The sequence below is a fragment of the Thalassophryne amazonica genome, chromosome 1, assembly GCF_902500255.1.
Source record: "Thalassophryne amazonica chromosome 1, fThaAma1.1, whole genome shotgun sequence".
In the NCBI taxonomy this organism is placed as follows: Eukaryota; Metazoa; Chordata; class Actinopteri; order Batrachoidiformes; family Batrachoididae; genus Thalassophryne; species Thalassophryne amazonica.
This window is the reverse complement of record NC_047103.1, coordinates 12834761-12850702: the sequence shown is the minus strand read 5'-3', so window position 1 is coordinate 12850702 and position 15942 is coordinate 12834761. Positions and strand designations below refer to the sequence as shown.

General features: G+C 40.1%; 1 long non-coding RNA gene across 2 annotated transcripts in view; it reads right to left on the bottom strand.

Annotated features, from left to right (window-relative positions):
* Positions 1–8344: 8344 nt before the first annotated feature.
* Positions 8345–15942, bottom strand: part of LOC117504703 — a 94243-nt gene continuing 86645 nt past the window's right edge. The window contains exons 2-4 of one of the 2 annotated variants that reach the window (XR_004558898.1): positions 14327–14462; positions 8809–8971; positions 8345–8550 (exon numbers count right to left, since the gene is read on the bottom strand). This is a non-coding gene — a long non-coding RNA (uncharacterized LOC117504703). Of the gene's footprint in view, positions 8551–8808; positions 8972–14326; positions 14552–15942 lie in introns of those variants that run through there. The other variant, XR_004558889.1, reaches the window with a different exon arrangement.

Below are 15942 nucleotides of genomic sequence, written 5' to 3'. Positions count from 1 at the left end.
GACCCGGATGGGTGAAATATTTTGACAAGATACCATGAAACGTATTTAGTGTTGATGTCATAGATGATGTGATGGGGTCCAACTTGACATAGTTTCCCAGCATTCCATTTGAGCATTGAACAGCACTGATACACTACATATGATAGTAGTAGAACTTCAATTGGGACTGAAAGTCCCAATAAACTAAAAAAAGACAGAAGATGAACAAATTTCACACAAATATTTTGATACTGCATCAGTTATCACTATTTTTTCTTGTTTTAAGTTGGAGACTCAGAGTTACCAGTTTGCATTGAATGCAGCGTAATTTTGGTGTTGGTGGTGTTGGGGGTGCATTTCTCTATGTTGTCTGCAAGTTCTTGCGTGGTGAACTCACTGTTTACCATGGAACCCACAAATAAATACTTCACCAGCAGTAAAATTAACTGTAATTTTGTGATATACCACTGACATGAAGGTACTTCAACACAAAGTAAATTTTGTTCAAAATCAAACAGGACTACTACTTTAATTAGCTGTTTTGTCACTACCCATAATGCATTATGACATGGCATTGTGCAACATGCACACAAAATCATTGGAAGAGTTCTGATTCACCTTTTCAATGCTAATATAATGAGACCTTTCAAGAACATGGTGACCATAAGATCGCTAAAGCTTAAGAGACTATTAGCAAGGCATACAGCAACTCTCAAAAACTCAGTTCAGTGCAGTTTTGCTCAAACACTTAAGGAAATAACAAATATTCTCGCATAAAGAGAGTGGTGCCAAACTGGAATGTTTCTAACAGTTTTACTTGCATAATGACAAAACACCAAACAAAAGGATGTGGATGTCGAGGGAGCACTGTGCCAGCTAGCTTGGCTAACTAGCATGTAGCTGGCTTGACGACAAGCCAGTGGAGATCATTTTCTTTTCTTTTTTTAATGGCCGCTCACTGAGTGATGGTACGCTGCAGCAACATTGGTTCACCTAGCATTTGGAACACGTAATGATTAGCTTTGTGGTGTCGCCTCAGCGGGTCCCTCAAGTAGCCAAGTCCCCAGACGTCTGCTTTGCTTGAGCTAATGATAAAAATGGATTTCGCTGGTGCAGCCTGTGGTTGCAGCTAAATGCAAATTACAGTCGGATTTTCGTGACTTTGATACAGAAAATCATGAAATGAAATAAACCGTTGCAACTATTTTCCCCCTGAAGTATGTAATGTTCTGAAACTCAAACTTAATGCCGTCAGATTAATGTGCCTGTCAGGAAAGACCTTGATGTATTTAGATCCAATTAACTCATCCTTTCTTCTCCTCCTGCCTTTGTCACTCCGTTTTCTGGCTGTAATTGAAAAGGATTTCTATTTTTATTTTTGCCGCTATCCAAAAGCTAAATCCAAAGCACCAGCTGAGAGGTTAGCGCAGTCACCTGGCACCCACAGGCGCTTCTCTCGCTCGCTCTTTTTCTCTTTAATTCTCCATCCTGGCTTTATTTATTTATTTATTCTTCTCGCACACACGAACGCACCTGGCTGCTACACTTCAATAAACTGTAAATTCCTCCTCTGCACTCACCGTGCACAAGCTAACCCTTTAAAAGTCGCCCGCCTCCACCTTGTAATGCACCAACACAATAAACACATACTGTATGCCTACTTACCCCCAGCCGCACACAACAGACAAGCTCAAATGCACAAAAAAAGAACAATGTGGCTTAGTGGATGGTATCAAATTTAGCGGCCACAGGGATCTTGCTGGGGCCATAAATCTATATCTAACGTGAGAAAATCTCTCCGTGAATATCTGCAGACAGTGAAGACAGAAGGAAGAAGCAGAAGTCTTGTAGGAGAGCCGCCATCAGTCAGAGACGGATGCAAGAAAGGAATACAAAATGTTGAAAATGGGAGCGGGGTGAGTGGGCGACAAAGCGCGGCACGGAATAGGAGGAATAAGTGCGTGAGATAAACCTGCAGAGGGAGAAATAGAAAGATAGACGGAGCAAGAGAGTTGCAGATGGAGATCTGGGCGGAGAGACGAGCTGAGAGAGAGATACATGACCCCTCGCTCTCTAACAATGGCTCTTCATGTGGTGCCCAGCTTAACAGGCGAGCTGTTGGAATCAGGAATGTGGAATGTGGGATTTCAGGCTTGGAAGTGATCGCTACTGTCTGTGTGTAATATTTAGGGCCAACACGGAGCCTCTGGCACGCCACGAAACACATGGACGCCACTTTTTCGTCAGCAACTGGGTGTTTGTCTCCTTGACATGTGAACAAAAGAGCACAAACATTTATAAATATAAGATAAAAAAAGAATGTAAATATCACAACAGCAATGTGAAGAAATGTACATAGGTTCATATAATTGCAATGCCCTGTGAAATAAAATGCATTTGTAATTAACATGTTACTACATACTTTTTACACCATTATTATTCTTATTCTACTATGCAGTATTATTTACTGTACTATTTTACCATAAATATATAGTATTTTTATATGATATCAAATGTACTTTGTCATTAAACAGTGCAAAAAGGAGGAATAACAAAAGTGACTCGTGGTACAAGTGCTAAAAAATATAAATTGTGAAGAATGTGTGGTATAAATATCAAAAGGTTTAAAAAGTGAGAAAACATAAACAAATAAAAACATAATGAATTGGGAAAACAAAATGTCAAATTGAACTGAACAAAATATAAATAATAAATCACAAAAATGTTAAACTAAAATAAATCAAAAATATAAAATTAAATAGAACAAAATATTTAAAATAAGGTGCTAAATTAAGTGGAATAAAATATCTGCAATAAATCACAAAAATGCTAAATTAAATTGAACAAAACATTAAAAGTAATATATAACTGACACTACACAATAGTTTTAATATGCTATAAAAAGTACGAAGTATAACAAGTTGAATATATATTATTTTGCATATACTTTATATCCTGCAAATGTATGAATGTATTATCTAGAAATCTGTATGTCATTGGGAACATATTAGATTTTGGTGATTCTGATTTAGCATATTTTGTTGTTGCTAAAAGTTTGTTTGGCTACTTGTCAAATAAGTGAAGTGGACAGCCTATTTATTTTTGGTTTAAATGCAGAATAAAACAGATGAATAATAAGTACAGTTGGTTCCTTATTCCTTATTCCAAAATGAAGTAAATTAATTTTCCCACCAAAGTTCTACTCACAACACCCCAAAATGACAACATGATTTTTTTTTAATTTTTTGCAAATTTATTAAAAATTGAAATCTAAGAAATAATATGTACATAAGTATTCACACCCTTTGCTCAGTACTTTGTTGATGCACCTTTGGCAGCAATTACAGCCTTAAGTCTTCCTGAATATGATGCCACAAGCTTAATGCACATATCTTTGGGCAGTTTTGTCCATTCCTCTTTGCAGCACCTCTCGAGCTCCATCAGGTTGGATGGAGAGCGTCGGTGCACAGCCATTTTCAGATCTCTCCAGAGATGTCCAATTGGATTCAGGTCTGGGCTCTGGCTGGACGACTCAAGGACACTGACAGAGTTGTCCTGAAGCCACTCCTTTGATATCTTGCCTGTGTGCTTAGGGTCATTGTCCTGCTGAAAGATGAACAGTTGCCCCAGTCTGAGGTGAAGAGCGCTCTGGAGCAGGTTTTCATCCAGGATGTCTCTGTACATTGCTGCATTTACCTTTCCCTCAATCCTGAATAGTCTCCCAGTTTCTGATGCTGAAAAACATCCCCACAGCATGATGCTGCCACCACCATGCTTCACTGTAGGGATGGTGCCTGGTTTCCTCCAAACATGACTCCTGGCATTCCTCTGTCTCATCAGACCAGATAATTTTGCTTCTCATGGTCTCAGAGCCCTTCAGATGCCTTTTGGCAAATTCCAGGTGGGCTGCCTTGTGCCTTTTACTAAGGAGTGGTTTCCGTCTGGCCACTCTACCACACAGGCCTGATTAGTGGATTACAGCAGAGATGGTTGTTCTTCTGGAAGGTTCTCCTCTCTCCACATAGGAATGCTGGAGCTCTGACAGAGTGACCATCGGGTTCTTGGTCACCTCCCTGATGAAGGCCCTTCTCCCCAGTTTATACGGACGGGCCAGTTCTAGGAGGAGTCTGGTGTATCGGAAATTCTTCCATTTACATATGATGGAGGCCACTGTGCTATTTGGGATCTTCAAAGCAGCTAAAATGTTTCTGTATCCTTCTCCAGATTTGTGCCTCGAGACAATCCTGTCTTGGAGATCCACAGACAATTCCTTTGACTTCATGTTTGGTTTGTGCTCTGACATGCACTGTCAACTGTGGGACCTTATATGTAGACAGGTGGGTGTCTACATTTCCAATCAACTGATTTACCCCAGGTGGACTCAAATTAGCTGTAAAAACATCTCAGGGATGATCAGTGGAAACAAATGCACCTGAGCTCAGTTTTGAGCTTCATGGCAAGGCTGTGAATGTACGTGTACGTGTACGTGTGATTTCTTAGGGGTCTTTTTTTATTTTTAAATGAATTTGCAGAAATCTAAAAAAAAAAAATTATTTTTCATCTTGTCATTATGGGGTATTATGTGCAGTATTTTCCTATTTCCTTCCCACTGTAGCCAAGTGCTTGCTCACAGGGAGTCGTTTTGACCGTTGGGGTTTTACATAATTATTGTATGGCCTTGCCTTACAATATAAAGCGCCTTGGGGCAACTGTTTGTTGTGATTTGGCGCTATATAAAAAAATTGATTGATTGATTGATTGATTGATATTTTGAGGATGAAAAAGTGAATTCATCCATTTTGGAATAAGGCTGCAACGTAAAAACTTCTGGTTGCAGCGTACAAACTACCATAGTTAGAAGCATTAAGGTTAAAACTTTGATGAAAATTCTTTGTCGTGAATAACTGAAGTCTGGAAACCATGGACATCACCAAATGTTTTGTTTCCTCCCTTCAGATGCTTTGCCAGGACTTTACTGCTGCCTTCTGCAGCTGTAAATTTGGCAGTTTGTGGCTGAATCTGAGCAAATAGTTTAGCTGGATACACTTCAGAATTAATTATTTTACTTCCATCAACAGTCACATCATCGATAAACACCAGTGACCCACTTCCACTGGCAGCCATTAATGCCGATGCCATAACACATATTTGAGAGATGATGTGTTCTGCTGCAGATCATGATCACTTTCTTTCCTCCTCTGTACTGTACTCTTCCCATTGTTCTGAACAAGTTAATCTTGGTTTTCATCTGTCCAAATAATCTTGTTCCAAAAATGGGCGGAATTTTTTTTCCTTCTTTTTTTTATGTTTTCTTGCGAAGTGTAATCTGGCATTCCTGTTGTTCAGTGTTATCAGTGGTTTGCACCTCATGTATTTACATTCATGAAGGCGTCTCTTGATCGTAGACTTTGACAATGGTACGCCGACCTACTCCAGCGTGTTTTTGACTTGGCTCGATGTTGTGAAGGGCTTTTTATTCACCGAGGAAAGAATTCTACCGTCATCCACTTAAGCTGTTTTCTGTCACCTTTCAGGTTTTTTTTTTAGCTTTGCTCAGCTCACCAGTGCATTCTTTTTTAAGAATGTTACACATGATTGATGTGGCCATCCCTAAAGCTTGTGCTATCTGCTTGTTGTGTTATTTTGTTGGTGTTGTTTTTTGTTTGTTGTTTTTTTCAGCCTAGTTATGCCTTCCTTCATTTTCATCAACACCTCTTTGGATGTATATTGAGTGTTCCAGTGAACAGCTGCCAAATACAGTTTCAACACTTGGAATCAACTCCAGACATTTTCACTGCTTAATCTGCTGTGGAATAACGACAACAATCCACATCTGTTCATGACACCGCTTCATGACAATGTCCAAGTACTTATGACCTCTGAAAACTGAGTCGGTGATCAGGTGACTTTGCCATCTTTGGTCTTGACCCTCTACTTGCTTGCAGAGGAATCAGAATGCCTCATTTCTCCAAACCTACACCAGGCTCCATTACTGACACAGCAGGGAATAGCTTTGTCCGGACATCACTGTTGTACTATTCTACTGGCCTGCTACTTCGAGCAGTTATCTGCAAACCAAAAGCAGGTAAACAGTATTGGAGCTGACGTCCTCCTCACAGTGGGAGATGCTGTTCTCCTAGCACTGCAAACAATCTTGGTTTCATTCTCAGAGATGTATATCTTAGCTCTGTGACTACTCATTGAATACAAGCACGAATACCAGCAGCGATTCTTTGCAGTCTATATTGGTACTCTGTGGGATATCCAGAAAACTGGTGGGATTCCCACACTTTGTATTTTAATTGGACTATGCATAGGTAGTGTGTGGATGTGGGACAGAATCTGTGGCTGTGGGGCCTGATGTTCTACTGGGATGTGTTCTGGCTTCAACATTGTTCAGTGGTTGCATGGACTTGGTATCGGATAGAGTTGTGGAAATTGGCACCTTAGGTGTCTTCTTGGTGAGGAAAGGTCTGCTGACCTTGAATTTGGGGACAATGCTGTAGTCTTTGTGGTGTCAGTGGATACCCTGATTCCAGCACTTGAGAAGCTGAGCGAGACACTGGAATGTCTGGATTTGCGATTGTCTTCAATCTAGATTATGATCAAGTTTTTTAATGATTTCCTGGTGTCTGCCATCAGAAATGTATCTGTGTGAGACTGTTGTAGAGACGTTCACTAATCTTAAGGTGCACTGACACGTGCATGACTTTGATTCACACACTTGCACGCATGTTGTCATGATGATTCCACCCACTGTGTTCGCAGCTGGATGCCGTGCTTTGTTCCACCGCCTGCCACGTGCTCTGTGCTGGACACTGCGTATATAAAATAATTATTTCGTAGCAGATTAATCATTTTCTCTGCAAGTTGTCTGTTGAAAATGGCTCTAATTGCTTCCTGAATCACAGAGGACCGCTCCAGCAGCACCATTCGCACGTGTGTTGAATGAGCTGGAGAAAGTATTTGGAGCTGTCTAAAAGGGTAATTATTTATCATGTTTACATTGTCATGGTTTGGTAAAACAGCTGCATGTTCTTTCCTTCTTGCTTTAAAATATTGTTTTTGATAGATTTAACATCTTCTTATAATCCTTCAGATGAGCTGTGCGCTGATGCGATCTGCTGACACAATCACTCGCTCTGTTCACTTCTTTACTCCACTTGACGAGCTGCATGTCGTGTTGGGGAGCAGATCGTGCCATGTAGCACGACATTTATGCGTGAAGGACTTTTTGAACATTTCAAAATTCTCTTTGCGCAATTGCACGCAACGGTGCCCCTCTCACGTTCAGTCTACACCTGTTAAAGATGAGTTTACTCACCTGCATGACACAGGGCGTGCAAGTGCGTGCATCAAAGACATGCACGTGTCAGTGCACCTTTAGCAGTGATGTTCATGTCAGAGAACAAGAGCTGCCTCTGAAAATCTTCTGGAGTCACTAGCAACAGGTATTTGCTGATGCCCATACTTTTGCAGGAGGACAAACACCTAAGTCTTTAGGGTCTTGGTGCTTCCTGTCTTACTGCATGGTTGTGAGACCTGCACACCAACTAATGACCAAAACCAACCACAAGATGTCTTATGTACTCTGTGTCTTCAAACAAGAGTTAAATGAGGATTACTGCTTGCATTGTGACCATCACCCAGAATATTTTGGCCATGTGGTGTGTTTTCCTGGGCATGATCCAGCACACAGGCGCCTCAGTGTTGAGGACACTAGCAACTGTAAAATGTCAAGGTCATGTCTACATTTCACCTGGCTGCCGCAGACACATGGTTAATTTTGAGCGATGGGGTTGGACTCAAGATGTCTCTGTAGTGGGGCACATGTGGTAATACACCTCAGCAGTGAATCTGATTCAAATCTGATTCGACACATGTAGCAACAAAGGCTTTGCAAATCAATGCTGTGTAATGTGGGAAAAGAGGCGGTGCCATTATTGATGATGACTGTCGTCACATCAAGCTGCAATGGAATTTCTATCTTAATATGACATTCCCAATGTAATGTCTTATTGAACTTTATCATCATGCAGTGTATTTAGTTAATTATTCTAAAGTGTCCTGTGAACATCACTGAAGTAAAAAGTTACATTTAAAAAAGGTTGCAGGTACAAGCAGATGAATTTAAATGTTTGAATATATTCTGTGATGATTACTGTGATAATGTAGTAAATGTATTCTTTAAGCATACATTTTTTCATGGTAGTACCAGAATTAAAGAATTTTGAAGAAACAGTGTCTTCAAACGCCGGAGAGCTGCTTGATACCTTTGGACATTGCATTAAATCTGGTTGGCGTGGTAACTAGAACTCACACGAGCCAACAGTGGATGTGAACGCTCACACTGGCGAACGTTTGCCTCTGTGACGTGTCTGCCAGCGGAATGTGGCACAGACGTGTAATTCAGCCAGGAGTGTGTTGTTAAAGGTGCTGCCCATCTGCCACAGTTTATCACGGCGCGGATGGGAGGAGTTATCCAGGATGGAACTGATCTGGTCCATTATCCGCTTCCTCACAGCTGCCTCCGGACTATCCAGCTCCACTCTGACCTCAAAGCTGACCTTCCTTTTGGGAAAGTAAATAAAATGAACTGTATAATTTAAAAATATAAAAACAAAAATTGCATTAAAAAAAACAAGGATGTAAATTGAATTTTTTTTTTTTTTTTAGATTATTTAGAGGATGTCACACACCAGTAATGTGTATGATAAACATTTATAATGAATGTGTCTAAAAACAGTCTAAATTCTTGTTAAGGTGGCACAAAGTGTTTTGGGGTGCAGTTCTGCGTGCCTGCAGTAAACACAGGCAGCACATTGTCACTCTTTGTCTCTCACTCTCATTCGCTCCTTCGTACACTCTGCTAACACAGGAGACAGTTGTTGCTGGCCGCCACTGTGCCTGTCATGGCTGTCAGGCCCAAATTCTGTGAATTATGGCTCTTCAGATGTAAGAGATTTCTAAGCTGCCTCCAACGGTCTGCGGTCTGTAGAGAGAGAGAGAGAGAGAGAGAGGTTTATACAGCAACATCCAAAATTCCATCTTGCTTTCTAAATTCTTCTTCATAATCTGTTTATTCTGTAAGTAGAAAAACACTTATTACTTGTAATTGCCTTTTAAAATCTCTACATCACACATTTATGCCATGTATGATTTGCACCAAAACCAGTCACCTATTCTACAACGAAACCGGCAATCAAACTTTTTTTCTTTTTTTTTGGGGGGGGGGGGGGGGGGGGCATTATATGCAAAAAACAACCCATAATAGAATGAGCATTAACAACTGTTTGTAATATTACTTACTAATTCATTAATTAGTATTAAATAAGTTGTTTTCAGTTGGAACAGAAATGAGGGAAATTTTAAAAAAGCTTTGTGATTTATTTGTTCATGAATTATTATTATTCATTTTCATCTTAATTAGAAAATATAGTGAATTTTTTGAACTTGTGTCTAAACTAAAACAGGCAGCTTTATGTTTGAGCCAGAAAACATTTTTTAAAACAGTGCGAGACACTTTATTAATCAACCAATTTTCTCACATTTGCTGAAAATACTGGCGCAACCATGGAAGGAAACCATTACTTTTTGGGATCAGCTACACTACGGAACCAGTCCGGGTCTTGGGTGGCACACAACAGGTCCATTCCCACCTCCACAAAGTAGCCAAGTAACTGCCACAGCCAGGAGATATGTGAGCATTAGCAAAAGTAAATGAAAAGGGAAAGTTTGTGCTATCTGACACTCCACTGTGTCACCATTTAGGGTCTGCTCCTTTCTCTGCCCCTGACCAAGGCAGCGTGTACACATCTGGAGTTGGTCCCCGGGCGCCGGACTGTGGCTGCCCACTGCTCCTAGTGGTTGGATTGTGTCTAACTGTAATCAGGATGGGTTAAATGGTTAAATTTCATTTATGTATGTATATATGTGTGTGAATAATGATAATAAGGCTATATTATTCTTATCAGTATTATTATTACAAGACCGCTGTCTATGTGAGGCTTTTTCCTCTGCTTACAGGAAGGAGCGTCTCATCGAAAATTGACTTCTAATGACTCAGCAAAGACTGGCGTTGCTGCAAACGCAGGACGGTAAGGTAAGCAGTTAACTTTTAGAATTGGTCCTTTGATTTATTTATTACATTTAATGAAGTAAACATGCACACATTTACGTCATAGGTATTGTCTCCATGCTGCTAGACACTTCTCATGACGTTTTCACCTGTTAAGTGGCAACAAGAAGCGATTTCCTCTGTGACAGTGTCTTTGTTCTAAATCAATACTGGACAAATTAAAAAAAAATAAATAATTGTCCAGGTTGAAAAATCCCTAATTTCTCCCTTAAAGCATTTTTTTTTTTTAAATAATTGGAATTACTATTATGATTGCTTGATACCACAAAACAAAACTGTAAACACCTGAGAGGTTGAGGACTTTTTATCAGTGCTGTATCACTTTAATTAGACTTTAGCTTCAAAGTTCAGAAGTTTTCTGAACTTTTTACTCACACGTTGACGTTTGTCTATTAGCTTAATTTCCACGTACGCACGTCAATGCTTAATATTCCGCCGCCGTTGTTCTCTTACTTTGTTTGGGCTGCTCGCACTCTTTCTCTCATTAGTACTTGGTAACGAGACAGTTTATTTGAAATTATGAAAGCATTACACTCTCTGATGTAGCAGTTTAAAAATCAATAGCTGAAACCTTAGCCGCCTCACTTAAGCCCTCTCCTATGGCAAAGGGGATGTCTCTTTCTCCCGCTCTCTTAAATGGTAATTTCATTTGCAGTCACTAAGACCTCACCGATAATTACCAATGCCCTGAGAGAGAAGGCGAGTCAAAGCGAGAGGGGAAAGATGGAAGAAGAGAGATGGATTAAGAACGGAGAGCGACTGCCAGTCATTAGAAACGCTTTCCCCTCTCTCTCTCTCTCTCTCCCTCTCTCTCTCTCTCTCTCTCTCTCTCTCTCTCTCTCTCTCTCTCCTTTGATCAGAGGTAGGAACACGCTGCCTTCGCTCCATCACGCCGTGACACCAACCTCTCTGCAAAGAAAAGATGGGGCGCGCGGGGAGGGGAGAAGGTGGTGAGCAAGGACCAAAAAAAACAAAAGATCCCAGAAGTTCTTAATAGCGGGGCCTTAATTTTGACATTGAACCGTCTCTGTTCTTAGGTTACACCGTCCATTTTCGCAAAGCTCCAACTACCCCCCCCGTCTCCATCCTTGAAATGAACTAATCAGAAAGACGAATATGAAGTGTCCTGCAGGATCCATTTCTCCAGCAGCATATGGCAATGATTGATGGGGGACAACTTTGACTTTCCCTGGGTCATCCTCCCTGCACACATCTGGGAGCATGCAATAATTCTCTTAATTTTAGACCCCGTCCCATCTTTCTGCTTCCTCTTTTTTTTCTTCACTGAACTTTCAGCTTTTCTCTCTCTCTCTCTCTCTCTCTCTCTCTCTCTCTCTCTCTCTCTCTGCAGCTTTCTCAAGGCTAGCAGTCGCTTTGGCTGAAATAAAAGTCATGCAGTGGTTGCCAGATGTTTATACGGACTGCTGGGGCATTCCCTCTGTTTTTTTTAACAGCTCCCATGACTTTTCTGTCATTCTTTAAAAAGAACCACTTATGTCATACAGCTACGTTAACTGGATTTACCATATGTGTAATGGCGGCTGATATTTCATCATGACAAATGCTGTAAAAGAGACACAAGGAATATGAGTTACCTGTGTTTATTACTCTTTAACGGATTTCAGCTTCTTTTCCCAAACCTGAATGTCATGAGATCTTTTTCCACATAAACGATAGATAAGCGGCTTCAAATAAAATAACGATTTTGACTTTTAAATCCTTCAAGTGTGTTTTTCTCAGACCGTATTTCTAGATTTGTGCTCGACATTAAAGGACCATAACGTGGATTTGAGATTTGAGGTCAATAGATATATGTTACATCATTTCCAAAGCAGCTGGAAAACGGTGTAAACCTAAACCTACTCAACTGTTTTAGATTCCTTTGATCAGTTTTTCCCAAACTTTTTTCGAGGAACACACTCTTCAAAAATGACAAACCATTGTGATCCACAATAGGCATTATTATTAATATTACAATTAATATTATATGTGTGTGTCTGATTTTTATTAACCTCTTTCATATATCCACATTTTTTATTGAATTTTGATCATTTCTTTGGTCTTTACTGGTCAACAATAGGTGACGATGCTTATGGCTTAACTTGACACCAGTGTTGTCTTGTGGGTGAAATGGCAATTTTGGCGTATACTGTCATGAGCAACTGCAACTTGAAACGTGTCTATGGTACTGTTCCAGGTTGTGAAAGTCACTTTAAACTCCAGCCAGATTCCTCCATGCTGCAGGCAGAATTATCATAGAAACCATGACAGAACCAACCAAATGAAATATCCTGCAACCCACCTGTGGGTCGCGACCCAGTGTTTGGGAATCAATGTCTTTGATGACCCAAAACATAATGAAAATGTTCCCAAAAAACAAACTTGGCCTAAAGTCAAATATTTATAATGGTGCCTATTGGCTGCCATTTATTTCATTACAGCACCCTTTTTTTTAAAAAAATGTAATTTCATTTATATAGCGCTAAATCACAACAAAGTTGCCCCAAGGTGCTTCACACAAGTAAGGTCTAACCTTACCAACCCCCAGAGCAAGCACACAAGTGACAGTGGTAAGGAAAAACTCCCTCTGATGATTTGAGGAAGAAACCTCAAGCAGACCAGGCTCAAAGGGGCGACCCTCTGTGTGGGCCATGCTACAAATGCAATTTACAAAACAATTCACAAAACGAATATACAGGAAATGTTGCCAGTGCACAGGACAGGAGGGCCACAGGAACAGACACCACACCCATCTCTGGATGGAGCGGCACCTCAACAGAGAGAAAAAAAAACAGAATCAGGCATCAGAAAGACAACAAATACAGTAATTGTCAGCATTAAGTAACAAGAAAAAGAGGAAATACTAAGGTGATCACCAGCCACTAGCCCTAAGCTTCACTAAAAGACCCAGAATTTAGATCAAATTGAGGCTGTGGAACACTCCATTTCCTAATAAAATGAATTTAAAAGAGTAAAAAGCATAGTAACATACTATGCCAGTTTGCTAGCCATACAAAAGGGAAAATAAGTGCATCTTAAGTCTGGTCTTGAACGTCTCTACAGAATCTGACGCAGGGAGATCATTCCACAGAACAGGGGCACGATAAGACAAATCTCTATGACTCGCAGACTTTTTCTTCACCCTAGGGACACAAAGTAGTCCTGCACCCTGAGAACACAGAGCCCGGGTTGATACGTAGAAATTTTAGTACCCTAAAATGATATGTAAAGGACTTAATTCATTTAAAATATTCTGCAAGAGGAATGTTTTGTGTTACACTAATTACATTTGTGCCAAAGTTTTAACCTCAAGATGGCATCCAAAATGGCCACCAAAATAATACGGCATATGCTGGTTTAATGTTTCATGTAAAAATAATGATATTTTGAATATTAATAATAATTGAATGATAAAATTTGAATATTTTTGAAAAGTAAGTATACTTAATTTTCACAAATATTCAATGAGAAAAAATATTTTAAGTCACAAATATGTTTTTGCCCAAATAATTTAATTGGCAAGTTTTAAAATCAAGATGGCATCCAAAATGGGCCACCAATATATATTTCTTATGAAACATAAAAACAGTGTATGGCATACTTAATTTTTAAAAATCATCAGTGAGAGAAAAACTTTTTAGGTCACTCTTACATTTGTAAAAAAGAAAAAAAAGAAAGAGACCTGCACAGCTAGTCAGCTCCCAAGCAAACCTTTAATGCAGCACCAAAAAAAATGTGACTTTTACATCCACTTTGGTTTTTCAGCCAGGTTTCCAACTCACTGAATATGTCTTGGACTTCATCAAGAAGTACAAACATTATGGTGCTGTCTCGTCTAGACTGTGCAAGAAGGACAAGCGAGGGAAGCCACCACCAACAATAACACAGAAGGTGATAGAACCCTTATCTGTTGCATCACCAGTTTAAGAGCTTTGAAATTTCAGCTGCAGTTTGGTCAAAAGCAGCTTGGAGAATCAAGCCTGGATTTGATCTGTGTTCTTGCACTATGAAGCTGTATATGAGTATGTACAGTATACGTCCACAGAAGCCTAGGAGTCCTTCAGAGTTGTGATGCATGTCTTAAAAATTGATGCCATAAAAAAAAAAAAAAAACTAATCAAAATGTGTAAAAGCCAAACATTTGCAGGTGTGTGCATTCAGTATGACAAATGAGAAAGTGAAAGTGTCCTGCTTAGCAGATTTTTTCACCACGAATGCTTTTGGGAAAATCCACCCGGTTCTCTTTTTGCCATGTGATGATCCCGCCTCTGAAATATTTAGCGCCATCAACATTCCGATGGGTATCATCCCTTTAAAGACTCACAATTCTCTCCGGTTGTCAGACCTGTGGGCGAACACGGGGAGAGGCCCGGACCAGATACTATCTGTTCTCATTCTTCAGCGAAGATCTGCAGCAGATCTTCGCTTCGTTCAGTGTGGTCGAGAAGTGACAGAATCTTTCACAGTCAGCTTTAGGGTTAAAATCGATGTTACAGACTTGGGCTGCACTGAAATATAAATGTGAGACAAAATAATTTTCTACATTAAAATATTACAAGTCGGTTTGTGTGATTTTTAGCAGAGTAAATGTTTTCACCTGATCTCCACGAAGCTTGGTGGAAGAATCGGTCTTCTGAAGATGAAGAATCCATAAAATATTGGTTTCACAAGGATCTGGAAATACATTTCAGATCACATTTTACTTTCATTGGCACACTGAAAGGAAACTCCCCTCCTTTGATGAAAAACTGATCTTGATAAAGTCTGTCAGTCATACATATATTACTGCTTTGACCCCTTTAAGGCCAATACTATGGACACATCACAAATAAAGCGGAAAAATTAAAATATTTCATCCAAAGAACATGGACTTACTCTAAAATGTGTAAGAAAGTTGTTTCCAGTAAAAGTAGTACTTTGTACTGTACATGTTTAGGTCACTAAACCGTATTTAAAAATGGCAAAATTCTGCCTTGAAATACCTTAAACTTTCTCGAGGCGGTCCAAGGCCAAGACCATGAAAAGATGGGTCTCAAGGCACGATAATACTGGTGGATCCTCAAGCCAGTTGTTGAACATCTCTAATGATGGTGTTCTGTCTTTTTAACTTTGTAGAAGTCTATTTTTTTATGTGTGAGGGAAAAATATACAGGAACCATCCTGCATCCTTAATGGCAACCACCCAGGGAGATCACTGGTCCATCCACACCACTCCTAAGTAGCCATCTACCTGCCGCAGCCGGGTGAAAACATGGTCATCTCCTGGCCTTTTCCAGCCCCTGGAGTCCTCAACACTGATGCCCCTACGTGCTGGATCAAGCACCAAAGAAATGTGCCACATAGCCAAAGTGTTGTATCTGACGTTCCTTCACAATGTGACACTTCATCTAAATTTCTCAAAGTAACCACTCGTTTGACACAAAGCCATTCTAGAGATGCCTAGAGATCCTCCAAAAAGACCTGGTACCAAGGCATCCAGTTGTCACCTTACATATCTGGTTGGTGTTTAAGTCTCACAACTGTACAGTAAGACAGGTAGCACCAGGACTTTTAAGACCTGGACCGCCATTCTCTTGAAACAACATCAGCATCAGCAAACACCCCTGTCCAGTGAATCCAAAAGCTCTTCCCAGGCATCGCTCGATCTCAAAGGCAACTATGATTACTAACAGAACCATAAGGGAGGTGTACTGTTGCAGCCCGAATACTTAGGGCTCTTTCACACATAGTGCAAATTTGGTAGATTTGCGCATAAAGTGCGCATTAAGCAGGAATCATGTGCAAAACGTGTAAAATCGTAGCTGCCTTGTACACCTGTAGGTACA